Genomic DNA, 16,076 nt, shown 5'->3' on the forward strand with positions numbered 1-16,076 from the left:
TTCAAGGACCGTCAAAATGATGGGACTGGAGTACTTGCATTCTTGTGGAGATGCCATAGGAGGTAGGCTTGTTTAGCCTGGGGAAGGGAGGGCTTTGGGGACATCTTTAAACAACACCTCTTAAAGTGTTCTAGAAAAAACAAAATATTGAAAAGAATCACTGATGATTTGGGTAATTTTCAGCAAAGTAACTACTCATTACCAGCACAAATTTTGTTGTAAATAACAAGTTTTCAAATAGGTGGGTTTCTCCAGAACATAATGCCTTCTTATGGTCACTTGAATTACTGATAAGTTTAGAAAGTATAAGGACATAGGAACCGTCCAGTTTGATTTTGGACTGATTTTTTCATTAATGACATATTTTCATAAATTAATTATTCCAATAACTGTCATAAGAAATTATAAAAATCAGAAAAAGTTCATTCATTTTGGACCTCACCTATCTCTTTTTTTGCAGAAATACAGATGTAATCAGGCTATAAAAACTGGGGTGGCAAACTAACTACTATTCATGCAGAAGAGATTTCAAGGGACAATGATTTATTTATAGTTGGAGATTTCTAACTATATGCCTTTTGCAAGAAAAGAGATGCCAAAAACCAGAAGGAAGCTTGATTTTGCTTCGCAAAGCAACCTTAACCAACCTACTAAAGTTCGGTTTGGGTCTTGGAAGCCTGCATTCTTCAATGTGTTTGATGTAGGTTCTTGGGAAAAAATGGAAATCTGTGTTGAGGGGAAGCCTTATCTATTTTAGACTACTATGGAGATCTGAAATCAGTGGGATATTTTTTAATCCTTCCTTTCTTCACACTAAGTAAATTTTTTACATATTTCTGAGTTTCACTACAAATACTTTTGGAATGTACTTATTTCATGTTACATTGGGTAATTAGTAGAGATACCACTGCTCTGCACAGACTGACTTCACTTTTGCAATAATTCAACATAATCCTTTATTTGCTCCACTGCCTCTCACAGCAAGTTAGCTCCTAAGAATTATTTAAAGCACCTGTGGTTTAGCATGCCCATGAATCCACCATAATACGACATTCTATTTCAAATTAAGAGATGAAATCAGGTTATTAAATATATAATATGATGTGATATCATATTTTCCATGTACCTTTAGTTAATTTTAACAACACTAAAGGCATGAATGTTTCTGTTTGTTACCACTAAAGAGCTTTAAGTGCTATTATAAGAATGTTTTTAGAAATGTAATGAAAGTCAGTATAAGGTCATAACAAAATGAAACCATACACATTTTGCTCTTAATTTACTCCAATTAATATATTTCAGGTTTACAGTTAAAATAGCCGTGGAAACTAATTTATTTATTTAAAACCTTTTTGTGTTGGGAATACAAATATTAGTGAATTTTAAAAATTTAGAGTTAATATTTTTATTTTTACCCAAACATTCTATTCAGTCAAAACCTGATTTACTTCAGAAAGAAGGCCACAGGCATTGGCACTTGTGTTTTAGTTACTGCCTCAAAAACAAAGATTCAAACTTACAGGGATCTGATATCCTGAGGAAACATTTCAAACAGTTACAGCAGTGTGTCCATGGGGAGAACATATAGAAAAAAAATTCCAAAATTTTTTATTTTACTAGTTTGCCACACTCCAGCTTGGTGCACCACTGCCAATTGTATTAGAAAATGTTTTTAAGCAGAACTCTGAAAAACCAGAACCTTTACAGTGACTATAATGCATCAATTTTTTATTTATTTCATATTATCTTTTGCAAATTTAAAATGCAGTGGATACGGAGGTTGTTTTCAGATTGGCTAATAGTACAACATCTTTTGGCTGTTGAGGATTTTGGGAAGTTTGTTGGTTTTTTTTTTCTTTTTTTTTATTTTTGGTGGGTATTGGTTGTTGATGGGAGATTTTCTTGAGATATTAGAATGGTTTCTCAAAATATTAGTCTACAAGAATCAGCCATGCAATTTCACAGGTAATAGCAGTAGACACCAGCCAAGCAAGAATCCAATTTGTAAAAACCTTCACTTTATCAGACCACCTTAGAAGGATGCTCTGTGTAGTAACTACATGAGCCATTCATAATAAATGACCCTGAGGGAAAAGTGATTAATCATATTTTTGTTGTTAGTCTAGCAAGGTGAAACACATTCCAGTGGAAGAAGATTGCCTTACTGATACATTTTTAGAGGCATGAATTCATGGGCCAAAGTAAATGGGAAAAAAATCTAGAGGTATGCAACTTATTTCAAGAAAACCCTTTGTTAAAGGAAGGCTGTGGAGGCTTCTTTTTAAAGCACAATCAAATAAACATTGGAAAAGAGTCACCTCTTCAGTCCATACATGGACTGGTCATATGGTTGGTTGATATATGCAACAAGCATAGGATCACATTAAACAGATGGCACATGAAACACTTCTTTTTTTTACTCTGCTTCCAAAAGGAGAAAACAATTGATACATAAGATGTGCCATGACATATTTTCACAGTCTGCTTTACGTTTAGCTGTATCATTACATACTACTGTTTTTTTTGAAATGGCATGCAATAAAACGGTCTTGGTCTCAAAGGTCTCCCCACCAAAGTTTCTTAAGTTTCTGTTTGTTTCTGACTTCTTACAGAAATTTGGTGGTCAGAGTCAACTCAGACATCAGCAGATGTTGTAAAGGGTATTAATCTTTCCCAGCAGCCATTTGCAGTTATTTGTCATCACTCGTCTTGTACAATGGAATCCTAACATGAAACAAAAATCTACTTGTGTATTTAAGTAATTAGTGAGGCATATAATATGTGTCTGCAATCAGACCTAAATATCCAGTGGCATATAGCCACTGGAACTGTTCAGAACCAGATCTGACTACCATGACAGTCAACTGTCATGTTCTATCAGCTTCACTGGGCACTGGATTTCCACCTGGTATTTCTGGCAATGTCGTATAACATTTTTTTATTTTTTTTTTAATATAAAGGAAGTGGTTAAGAGAAAAGAGTATTGGTTTTGTTTCTAATCTAGCATAAGCACACTAAATGAATCAGTATAATATTTATGGGCACCAATACTCCATGATAATTTAAGTGTTATAGCAAATGGGTTTAATCTTTTGTTGAGATGAGTCTCTGCCAAAGTTCCCGTGAGCTTCCAAGAGAAGTCACATACTGATTGTCCCTTGCAAGGGCTATGGAGTATCATTAAAGATGCTTGACTGTATGAGATAATATACTGAATATCAACCAGTTATCATAGCCAGTTATAATACATACTTTTAAAAGCTTCCAGCAAATATTTTTAACAATGTACGTGTTCCTCTAGTCTTTTTTAACAAATGATTATAATCTTTATATATTATATATTATAATCTTTATAACAAAACTTTTATCAAAAAGACAGTATCACCATCTTCTCAGTCTCTGTTTCCTTACAATCAACCATTTCTGTCTGTGAGTTTCTGCCCTAGAGTCCTGTATAATGAGATACTGTATTTTGCTATTGTCTGTTGAATAGCTCCATCTACATTCCTAACTCACTAAAACACCTTTGTTATTTATAGCTTATGCTTTTCTTAATGCATTATGATATTATTATTGTAATTATTAATCCTTTTATCATGTAACAGTTAAAGGTGATAAATCAGTCCTGTTACCAGTCTGTAATTATTGTTCCCTAAAGGGATGCTTTTTACCTCTGATAAAAATCTTGCATTAAATTTTCTTCCAGTAAGATCCTTTATATCATTAATTTGACTGAAGAGTGCTGCAAATGACCAATGTAAGAATTTTTCTGTTTTAATCCCAGTCATCAATCCCTTATTTGTAGGGTAGTTTTTCTATTTTCAATGTGAGTCTGTTTAAAGGATTACAAATACAAAGGCCAGGAACTAACCAGATTTTTTTTTTTTTTGCACTTCTGAATGCACACTGAGATAATGTTTAAAATTTCTAGCTTTGTTATTGCAGTTAAAGGGACAGATTAGTTTTAAACAAAGACAATAACAAAAGGATTTTAAGATACTACTTACATTATTTTAGTCAGCATAACCTGATCACTTTGTTGAAGTACAATAATAATAATAATAATAATTATAATAATAATAGCTATTTAGGTGAAGTTCTGCTTGTAAAATGTGTAACAAACACATTCCTGAAAGTAGAAGCTGGAAACTTAGAATTTAAGATATTTTACCTCCATAAAGCAAAGTTTTGGTGACTGAGAGAATTAAAATTCTTAATATCTAACCAAGCTAACTTGAGATGGTTCTATGAGATGAGAGACAGAAGATCTCACTCTTAGATATTAAGATTTTTTTTTTTTTTTTTGAAGGAAGGGTTATAAAGCATTGCAACAGATTGCCACAGGAAATGGTGGAGTGCACCATTCCTGTCAGTGTTCAAAAAAACATGTAGGACATGGTTTAAAGCTGAAGGTGATGGTGATACTAATTTGACAGTTGGACTTGGTGATACCAAAGGTCTTTTTGAACCTTACTGATTCTGTGATTCTATTTTTTTTCTTCAAAAAGGCAAATGCTGCACTCAACCTCAACAGAGGTTGAAAAGACAATACAAGGAACTACAGACTAGTCAGTCTCACCCCAGTCCCTGGAAAAACCATGGAGATGAGTCTTTCTGGAACATATTTCAGTTTACATGAAGGAGGAAGTGATTAGGAGCAATCGGCATAGATTTGTCAAGGACAGCTCAGATGATTGATCCAGTGATTGCCTTCTATGACAAAAATAGCTGGATCTCTGGCTGAGGAGAAAGCACTAGCTGTCATCTACTTTATCTTCAACAAGGTTTTTGGTCATGTCTCCCTCCTTGGAGACTTCCAAGATTCTTTCTAAGCAACCTAGTTTGAATTCAGATTTGGTCAGTCTTTGAAGAGGAGGTTGGACTAGAGACCTCCTGAACTCCCTTCCAGCCTGAAGGACTTCTGTGATCCCCAGCAGGATTTTGTTCCACAAGGGCACTGAGATCCAACATGATCTGAATCACTCTTTTTCAATGCCTGTAAAGGCAGTCACTATAGTCTTAATTTAAGGGAGCTCAATGTAGGCCCTAAAATTAGACAAGATTTACCCAGGCAAATTGAGGTAATGTGGTTACCTCTATTTGGAGTCCCTAGGAATGGATTAGAGTATGACATGCTTTTCTCCAGAGACTAGTAAATTTTCTATAGTTTATGAGGGATTTTATGTAACTAGAGAGTTTATGTCACTAGACAGTGATGAGTTCTCATTCTGGACTTTGCAAAAGGGAAGACTTAAAAATAAGCCACTGGGGAAAAAAATAACACCTTTTTTGCAGATTTATTTCCATATTAGAAATGTAACAATATGTACCAAACAATTTTAAACACAGATAAAATATAAATTATTATTACTGGGATTATATTTGTGGCTCTTTTAAACAGACATGAAAGAAGTTATGGAGAGAAAACCATGAAAAAATCCCACACAAATCTTATCATCAAAATGGCTTGTGGGGCTATCATTTCAATATACCGTTGTTCTTTCATAACACAGGATAATCATGGCAGATTAGCATTTGTCATCGCAAACCCTGTGTGAGCTGCACCACAATTACCTTGTTACAGGAGCATCACAAGGCTTGTTGGTGCCTTAGGCAACATCCCTCTTGCAGTGTCACTGTGCCTTATCATAAATGATGCTCATTAGCAGTGCATTTATAATGTTGACTTGCAGATGATTTTAAGTTTTATTTAAAACCTTATTGTGTGGAAGCCTCCCTTATGCTGGATATCCAAAGTCCATCCATATTAAACTGTTTATTTTTCAGTTTGTGATTGTTCATAACTTTGTTACCTGTTTTACAGCTCCTTCCCGACGTATTAGAGGCATAAGTCATTAAGAGTCCTGGTTGTGCAACTGAAAGTGAAACAGCATGAAAGGCAGCAGTTGCTGGGACTAGAACTCAGGAGTTTTGAGCATGTTCTAGTCTTTATCCTATTAATACCAGACCAGTCATTTTGTCTTTGTGTTCCCACTGGTCCTCTCCTCTGGAGAATTTGTTACTCGATGAGATACTAAGACCCTATATTCAAGTAGGACTTCTGTAATACAATATTCTATACTCCTAATTTAGGTTTTCTAAACAACCTGTTGAGGGACAAAAACAAAGCAAAAGAAAAACACTCATACAAAAAAACAACTTCTCACACAAAAAAACACCACAAGAAACAAGCAAGATTTCCAAGTATAAGAATTTATTTCTTGCAAAAGGTTGTCTTGTCTTGGCAATTTTGATAGATATTTTGATCAACTTCAGAAGAGATTAGACAAAAACTGTATAGCTTCTCTGGACCATAATGTACATGTTGAGTTCTGAATACAGAACTGCAGCTTGATTTTTAATGTTCTCTGAATCTTCTTCCCAATATAATGTTACATTTCCATTTCAAATTAAATATACATATAGCAAACAGGAGAGTTTATTTAGCTGCTTCATAGAATATTACTGGACTATATCCTAAATCTATAAATAATATTTATAGTTACATTTTAAGTTATTTACAGGAAAGAAAGACATTTTCAAAACACACGGGGCACTCAACTTTTTTCAAATGAGAATAAATTCTGAACAAATCTCAATCACACAGATTGATATTCAGCCAGAGAAATTTTCTGATTTCACAACATTTAGAGGGACTAGAGTTGTCTTTCAAAATTCCAGATTTTTCAGATTAGCTAGAAAAGTAGAAAATATGACTTATTTGAGAACCTTTACAGACGTAGAGAAAACACAATTTAGATTTCAGGAGCATTTCCCTCTAATGTCATACTCATCTACATTGTCCAACTGAGGTGCAAAGGACCAATCCTGGGCCCTTTATGATGACTTCAGTCTTAACAAGCTGGGACAGAGACACTATCTCAGGGAGCTCTGCCCCAAAAATGATTGTGAAGTTTTAGTGGACCATCATATTATCCAAATGGGCTTTTCATCTACAACTGTCCTTGCTTCTTTAAAATTAGTGTAATAAACACACCAGATGAAAATCATATTTTATGGTTTACTAAATATACTATTTCACTTTATACTGTAAATATTTTTCATATATATTGATCGATAGATGTGTTTGCTATTGCTTGTCATGGGTAAGATAGCATTTGTCAGCTACACTTTTTAGAGCAGACACTGCTAACCACTACTCTTTTTGTTACTAGTGTTCGTGGATGTAACAAAGAAGCAGCAGGATATAAAATCTATTTCCTCTGCTTACATGAATTTACAAATGCACACACAGCACTGAACCTGTCTCTTTTGAGTTGCTACTGATTTATAATGTTATTTTCCTTCTTGAATGTACTCTGTGGAATAGACAACTGTTTTATAAAGTCATCTGGAGTATCAAAAAGTTGTGTGTCATAATATTGACTTGATACTTCTTCAATGTTATTTTTTTAATCAGGTTGAAATAATATGTTTTACTATCATCTCTAATCTAGTTTTGATCACCCACGACTCCTGTTCACAGGTGCTTGCAGATGTGTCAAAAAATCACCTCATTCAATTTATAAATAGAATCTCTACATATATATCTTATTTTAAGAAATAACAGCTTTTCCTGGCAAAAGCATTTCAAAGCTGGCTGTGATAACTAGTGTAATGTCTAGGTTATAGAGAGGGGGAGTAGAATCCACTGTGTTTATAAAGAAGGGTGGAGTCAGATTCCACCTAGAGATGCTCAGTGAAAGAGGAATGGGTAGTGTTGAATAGCTTAATCACAGAATTTTCAACTAACTATGAGGAAAAAATAGTGCAGAGTGAGAATGATGAAACACTTGAAAAAGTTTCTCGGGTCAGAGTAGTGTCTCCATCCCTGAAGAGGTACAAAACTCACCTAAACAAGATACTGAGTATCCAGACTTGTTCTTGAAGATAGTTTGAGCTGAGTACAGCTTTGGAACACATGATCTCCAGAAGTTCCTGATCAGCTAAATTTTTTTAATTGACTGCCTGAGTTTCTGTTTACTTGTTTGGGAATTAATTACTTTAAAATTTTACTATTTTGACCTTTTTGGTAACGAAACTGCTCAATGCTTTCACTGAAGGGACAAAACCCTAAATGATTAGCAAATATTAGTGAGGGACGGAAATGTACTTTAGTGGATAAAATAAGCTGAGAACAAACAGAAAACTGGACTTGGATGGTTCAAGGTTAATACTGGAAAACTAGAACTCAACACAGTCAGAAAAGCAATTCCCTCTGTTTCTGAAAAATTATCACAGAAGGCTATAAAACTCCTGTCTCCCAGTAAAAACAGCTGCAAATTGTAGTGTTTTCTTGATATGCAAATATTTCTATTACTTTAAGCTATCAGTGATGTTCCAAAAACTTTCATTTTCCTCCTTTCAGCTTAAATGGGGTGAATTACTATAGTATGATATTAAAAATTACCTTGCAGAAGTGAAGCCATTTAAAGGAAACACAATCACTGACCCTTTACACAAAATGGGGAAACAAACATAATTCTTAAAAGTCAACCTCTTTTGAGATAATAAACAAGTTTCTCTTCCAACATCAACTTACAAATACCTTAAAGATGTGCAAAGCTGATAATGTTCTAATAGAAATTGAGAACCGGAAAATGTTCATGAATATACTGATGTGTTTAAAAACAGCTGATCATCACATCATGTTTAGGAGCAGTTCTAATAGAAAGAAGTATTCAGAATCATGCTATTTATCTGACTGTCAGTGACAAAGGAGAGACAACTCTGGTAAACAATTCACATCAGTAGTAAAATGAATTGCTCTCTGGAGATGGTTCTCCACTAAGCTAAGTAGCTAAAACAGGCTAAGAGCTTACTCTTCACTTAGGATTTCTGTCTTTGTTGAAATGAATCCAGGCTTACCTTATCATATGAAACAACCTTTTTCTGCTTCAGGAACTGAAACTAGCAGTAAAATAAAGAAACTTAACAAATATTAATGGGATAAAAGCTGAAATGGTTACCTGATTATGCAAAAATTATTGGTAGAGACACAGAACATTATTTAATAAAATTATACCATTAAAACCATTTGAGTAGAGCTACAACAGAAATGTTTTACACAGCAAGGGATAAAACCAGGATCTGATCCTTTATCTAAGTCCATACCTATGAGTATATCTCCATCAATTAATGCAGTGGATCAAGGACCATTCTCTACTACTGAGATCAAACCCCACAGCACATTTCTCCAGTTGAATTATTTTCAGTACTAAAATAGGATAATTTCTACCATTCTACCAGATTAGAGTAGCTTGTGGTTTGTGATATTCTTCAGACTATGGTGGACATTTGTTGGGAGCACAGTGCATAACAAAGCATACAAAACATAGACCCTTTCTAGGCCCTTTCTAGCTTAGTAACTAACACAAATGGATCATAAAATCGAGTTTGACAGGGAGAGGTTGTAGAGTTTGGATGATATTCTGCCATAGGTTTCTCTAAATTATACTGGGTAAAAACAATGTTAAGGGAGATAAGCTGTGGCATCTAGTCTTGGACAACTTCTTAATCAGATCCTAAATGTTGTTCAACAAGGTTAAGGTTTAGTGTCCTTACATAAACATCACTTTCTCAAAGGAACTTTCTTATTCTGGTTCTTATTTTGGCAATATTTTCTGTTCCTTCCTAAAGTAATTTGTAAGTTGTTTTCCAGTGGAATAGCTTCCTCATATAAAGGTACCACAGCTGCACTGGGACCCAGTACCTGCCTATAAAGCGAAGGTGAACACAGTGTAGTCTGGAGAGGCAGAGAGCAAGCCAATAACACTATAGTATTCACTGTTTGATTTGATTTCTGGTGTGATTTGCCCAAAATGAACTGTGACATTTCCTACAGCTCCTTCCTCAGCATAGAAAATAGTATTCTGCTAACCTGGGACTGCCACAAGGGAAAATACTTACCTGCTTTAGCTCTGTACATAAAATAAGAAAAAAGTCCACCAATTCAACTATGTGATTCAGTTCAATCATAATGATTCCCTCTTAGAAAACAGAAAGACTACATGTTTAAAAATATGTGGTGAGGACCCATTCGTGTTATCATTCACTAATTTCAGATAACCATAATCATTTCTTAAGATGAATTTAAGATTGCAATCCTATTTTGTACAGATGCTAAACTTAATAGTAAAAAAAGGTTAAAATGAGCATCTTCCTGATGGCATTTCTGTGTGCTTTAACAGAGCCATCTGTGTCACTTTCCTTTTCACCTTAGTTTATTTTTTAATATTCATATAATTTTATTCCTTTGATTCGGTTGACTGGCTTCATCCATCACTTCAGTAGGAAAAGAGTTGAATAAAAGGTGAATAAAACAGTAGAAGTTTAAAAAAAAATTATCCCAATTGAGGCAATGTCATAGAAGTAGATCTAAGTGTTTTCATATAACGTGTTGCATCTGTTTTGTTTCTAGGACATTCACTTACTACAGAGTACATTTTTCACAGCAAATTCCCATAATTTGCTATTCAATACGAATATTTTCTTAAGAATACATACGCAAGATGATTTGATGGTCTCTCCTTATAAAGCATGTTTAAATTTTTTGAATTAATGTCTTGAAATGACATACCTCAAGTTATAAGTGTAAAAACAGCTTAAAATTATTAATTTTTTACCCTGAAATGGTAACACAGTATTTTTTATTAACCTGCAGAAACAACTTGGTTCACATGTGTGTGGTTTCTCATTTATTATTAAATATATTAATTACTAGGCTTTTAAAAATTTGTTTCTGTTAAATATTAAGATATCAAATTGATGGTCTTTATTTTATTTTTCATTACATCAATATAGAAAAAATACAGTAAAAGTCATATAGAGATAAATGTCTAAATCCCTCAGTACCAACTCCAGCTTTCCTTTGACTGGGATGGAAGAGAAACTGATCCTGAAAAACATCCTGACACCTTGACAACGTCTCCAAAATACATCAGATTTGAAATTCTTTGTACGTACCATGGTGTTGACACCACATATATTTCTGCCAGCACAGAGTATGAGTTTTAGGAATGACGGATGAACTGCACCACTGAGAGAAGTTATTCAGCCTCATCTCTAACATGTTCAGAGACATGTTCAATTGACTTAAAACCGAGTTATGTTGCAAAGGAAGAAAGTAAAAGCTAAATCACTTTCCTCCAGCATGGACACCCATTTGCAATAGCAAAGATTTGCTTTTGAAACCCTGATTGAATGTTCTCCTGGAATTGCAGTTAATCAAATCAATGCTTGAACTAAACTGCATGTTATGATGGCCTTAAGAGAAGAATCCAATAAAAACAAACATTCAAACAAAAGAAGTTGGAAATATTAAACTATAATAACTATAATATTAAAACAAAAGAACTTACCAATCAGTCAGTAATATTTTCATTGCATTCTTAACAGTGATTGGAGCCTGTGGGAAAGAGGAAGCAGAGATTCATCTCAGTTGCTTCATACAGCAAGGTAGGAGTCAGAGGAAGGTGCTAGTGAATCAGATGCCTCAGGTCAGCTGAGTCACCTCCAGCACATCAGTGCAGCTTCCCAAGTCCTCTGTGATGACACAGATTTACACCAGAAGGGCATCTGAGAGTAAGTATTAGTGCAGAAATCCATGTTTTTGTAATCCTATATTTTCTGTGGATGCCTTTATGATATACAAACTATAATTTTGCAAACTGTTATAAAACTACACAAATTTGATTTGTTATATTTCCTTGGGATATCATAATGGCAATTGAATAATTTCCTAAAATCACAGGACATGTGGGGAAACTCAGATATCTTGAATCAAGTTCTACTCTTTGGCTTTTATTTATCAAGTAAATTGAACAAAATTATATTAGACACAATAAGACTTTTATTTTTTATTATTGTGGTTTAACCTGACTTGCAGCTTAACACCATACAGCCATTCACTCACTCTACAATGGGATGGGGGACAGAATCAGAACAAAAAAGTAAAATACATGTGTTAAGATAAAGACAGTTTATTATGACAGAAGATGAAAGTATAAAAAGAGAAAGAGGAGGAAGATGAGGAAGATGAAGAAGAAGAAGAAGAAGAAGAAGAAGAAGAAGAAGAAGAAGAAGAAGAAGAAGAAGAAGAAGAAGAAGAAGAAGAAGAAGAAGAAGCAGCAAAGCATCATGCAATTGCTCACAGTACAACAACCAGTGCCTAACCAGTTCCTGAGCAGTGACCCCTAACCAGCTTTCCCTCCACTGTATATGTTGAGCATGATATCATATATATGGAATATCCCTTGGGTCTACTGGGGTCAGCTGTCCTGGCTATGTCACCTCCCAACTCCTTGTGTACTCCCAGCCTACTGTCTGGTGGGGTGCAGTGAGGAGCTGAAGAGTCCTTTACTACATCTTAGCAAAAATAAAAACATCAATGTGTTATTATTATTCTCATTCCAAATCCAAAACACAGTGCTATACCAGCTACTATGAAGAAAATTAACTCTATCCTAGTCAAAAGCAGGACATTTGTTCCATACCAGTGTGTAACAGGACTACCATGAACATAAAGACGACTTGACTTTGTCTCTTGATGCCATACACCGAAACACATTGGTATGTAAACAGAGAAATCCATATAAATCCTTACACATCTATGTATGTATTAATTTATATTTTATATATATATAATCATTTACATATGGATAGATATTGTTTAAATATATATATATATAAACATACATTATCCAATATAAAGTAGTAACCTTAAAAACAAGGGAAAAAGATGCAATTTCTCATCTCAAGAGTAAATTAAGCATTTGAAAATTTATTGAAAACACACCATCTGAGTAGATAAATTTCAGCACATTATTTAATTCTAAACTCAGTCACTGAACTGATACAAAAAGTTTATAAGAGCTCCCACTGACTATAACAGTTGAAGACACAAATCCTGCTTTTGAGAATAATAAACTATATCTAACCTGCAGGGTTTTTAGGAAATAAATATTTTTCTGTAGATAGAATTTTGCCATAAATGAGGAGTCAGAACATATTAAAAAATGTTATACCATATTGAGTGATAACAAAACACAAAATCTAGATGTTATCTCTCTTCTGAAATATGGTTTATTTGGTTACAATTAAATTCTAACCAATAAAAATAAATATTTATAGTAACAGAGTAAAACATTTCTGTCCTATGGGATAAATGTAAAGGTACTGGGTCTTATCTCTCCTTCATGTCCCTATAGCCATGGTCCAACTCTGCACAAAGCTGTGGAGAGTTAGGTAATTCTATTAATAAGAAAATTAACTATGATAAATATAAAAATAAGATCACATGGATTTAGTAATGCAAACACTAGTGCCTTAGTAGTACACAGGCACTGAAGACAGAATCAAGCTATTTCTGTTTTGTCGGATGATCTTCTATTCAAAAACTGATCAGCTTAATCAAAATGGATGTGTCAGACAAGAAATTGTTTGAGCTAAACTCAATATGGCTTTAGGCTACACTGAAATATTTAAATTAACTTAAGGCAAATTAATGAGGCCAGTGAAGATGCTAAATGTTATTGGACTAAAATGCCAATTATTTGTAAACTCAGTGACCAAATGAGCTTCTTCAAACCCATTTTTTCAGATTATAAAGTCTGTTACAATGAGAAGATGAAATGTTCTATACACAGGGGTTTAAAAAACTGTCACTAAAACCATTATGATACTTTTAATAGTGTCAAGAGTAAAAAATGGCACTCCACAGAATGTAATCTCAGCTCTGTTTTCCACACTGCATCAGGCTTGTACTCCGTGTACAGGGGCTTAATACTTCATCTGAAGAAATCCCACTCAATTTCCTTCACAAGCAGATAATGACAGGAAGTATTCCTAACAGCATTAGTCACTCACAAACACTGGTAACTACTATGGGATTTTATTACAATATCATTTTATGCTTCTATGGTTCAGAACTTTAATGAATTAGATTGTGTTTCCAGTAGGAGGCCCTATGGGATAAGAGCATCAAATAAGTACCTACTTAAACTGTATGTTCTCTAGCTTTTTACAAATGCTTTCCTTCAAACAAGCTGATCACATCATAAAAATAGGTGGATAAGCATAATGAATCCATGTAAATAATATGTTGTTTTCTGGCTCCTTGTCAAGCTTAGAGCTAAATTTTGATTAATTATTACTAGTGATGGTTTGTTCTTATCAGGATCAGAGACACCAAATTTTAGGACATCAGTCTGAGGAGGGTTTTATGTTGTTGTTTGGTTTATTCCTACTATTTGTTAGGTTCTGATTCCAAAACTTGCTCTGAAGCTGCATCTGCTTATGATATGGTTGTGGATGTGTGTCATAATTAGTCTGAATTTTTCTGTAACTCATACCAAGCAATTCTCTCAATTTTTACCTCCATTACATAGATATTTACAATGAAAATTGCTCCTTATTTTCAGCATGGCTAACCACACACTGAAAGTAAGGGCGTAGGAAAAGCATCAAACAGAGGGAAGAATCATCTAATACAACAGAACAGCTGTGATTGGAGACATGAAAGGCAGATAAGAAAAAAGTTGCAAAAAATTAGGAAACATAAACGGTCTTGATGAATCCATTGCCCTCTACAACTATCTGAAAGGTTGTTGTGTCAAGATGGGAGTCAGTCTCTTCTCCTAGGCAATTAGTAATAGGACAGGGGAAATGGCCTCAAGTTGCAGCAGGAGAGGTTCAGGTCAGATATAAGGGAAAATTTCTCCACTAAAAGAGTGGTCAAGTAGTGGAACAGTGTGCCCAGGGCAGTGGTTGAAAGGAGTAGTTCAAAAAAGGAGTAGATGCAGCACTTCACAATGTGAATTAATGGGCATGGTGATATTTGGTTGAAGTTTGGACTTTATCTTGGAGGTCTTCTTGAACCCTAATGATTCAAAGATTCTATGCCAGATGATTTACGTTGTGGGATATTTCCCAAAAGGCACCAGACCAGCCATATGGAGTGTTCAAAAATAGGGCAGAAAAAACCCATAAAAGGTTTTATGGAAGAGTGATGTTCCCCAAGAAGCAGCCTAAATGTCTGAAGAGTGTTTTCTGTCTCTGAATATTTTGAATTACTATGAACATAATTAAGGCAAAAATATAGAAATTCTCTTGACGGGTAAATTAGCTCCCTCTGTAAGATCATAGAGTCTGTGTTTAGGTGAGTGTACAGTAAGCCCATGGAAAGGGTGATTTCTGAAGTACCTCTTGATTATTACTATAATTAAATGTAACTCAGAGCAAAGAAGATGTGAATTCCCATCATTCTGTATTACATTCTACATTCTCACATTTAACTGACAGTAGTAATTTATATCCTGTCTATTTATATATATAAGCTTTACTGAGATATTCAAGACAAACTTGGCAACCTCTTTTACTTTATTCTGCAAGAAGGACAAACACTGATGCTTCACCTAGAATTATGGAAAACGTTCTTCCCCTAAATTTGCAGTTATTAAAATAGTCTTTATTAAAGTCAAATAAGATTTTAATTACATATTAATAACACACAAATTGCTAGATAGAATAGAAGTTACATAAAAAAGTGTTATGGAGGAGGTGAAAACAGAGGATGTTGCACTTCACCTGTTGCAATGATGAGGAAATGGCCAGCTGACTGGAGTGAGCTCATTGAAGATAATAAATCACAAAGGACATTTTGGTGAAGTCTGCCATGGGCAAGAAAGTCTTTTGAAAGGGCAGGAGTACAACAACGACCCCAAATGATGTGTCAGAGTCATGCTCTGATACTAATTCTGCTTCAAAATCTTCAAAATTATTTTAACATCAGCACAACAACATAATTAGCCATACATAAGAAACATTTTTGTTGAGAAATCAGGGGAGTTACAGTTAGAATGTGCTATATTTCAGTTTTCTGATACACCCTTGAATCAGTCTCCTTGTGCATACATACTGTGAAAGTCCTGAATTATAACTACCTGAACCTCATCCAGTTCACAGACAAACAAGGGTAAGGAATTGCAATTATTTTCACATAGGCTTTTCTTTTCTGCCTAAACTGATTATTGATGTTCCCAGGCCACTCCTTCAGTCTGCTATACAGACATAAGGAT

The 16,076-nt window shown here is 34.4% G+C and overlaps 1 protein-coding gene across 1 annotated transcript in view; it reads right to left on the reverse strand.

The window, feature by feature from the left end:
• TENM4 (teneurin transmembrane protein 4) overlaps positions 1 to 16,076 on the reverse strand; it is a 1,544,468-nt gene that overhangs the window by 1,330,236 nt on the left and 198,156 nt on the right. Inside the window, exon 2 of the mRNA XM_050333746.1 lies at positions 11,361 to 11,407. The gene's annotated coding sequence lies outside the window, so the exon portion shown is untranslated. The remainder of the gene's footprint in view (positions 1 to 11,360; positions 11,408 to 16,076) is intronic.

This window comes from Myiozetetes cayanensis, unplaced genomic scaffold, assembly GCF_022539395.1.
Source record: "Myiozetetes cayanensis isolate MyiCay16 unplaced genomic scaffold, myiCay2020 scf5-8, whole genome shotgun sequence".
Classification (NCBI taxonomy): domain Eukaryota; kingdom Metazoa; phylum Chordata; class Aves; order Passeriformes; family Tyrannidae; genus Myiozetetes; species Myiozetetes cayanensis.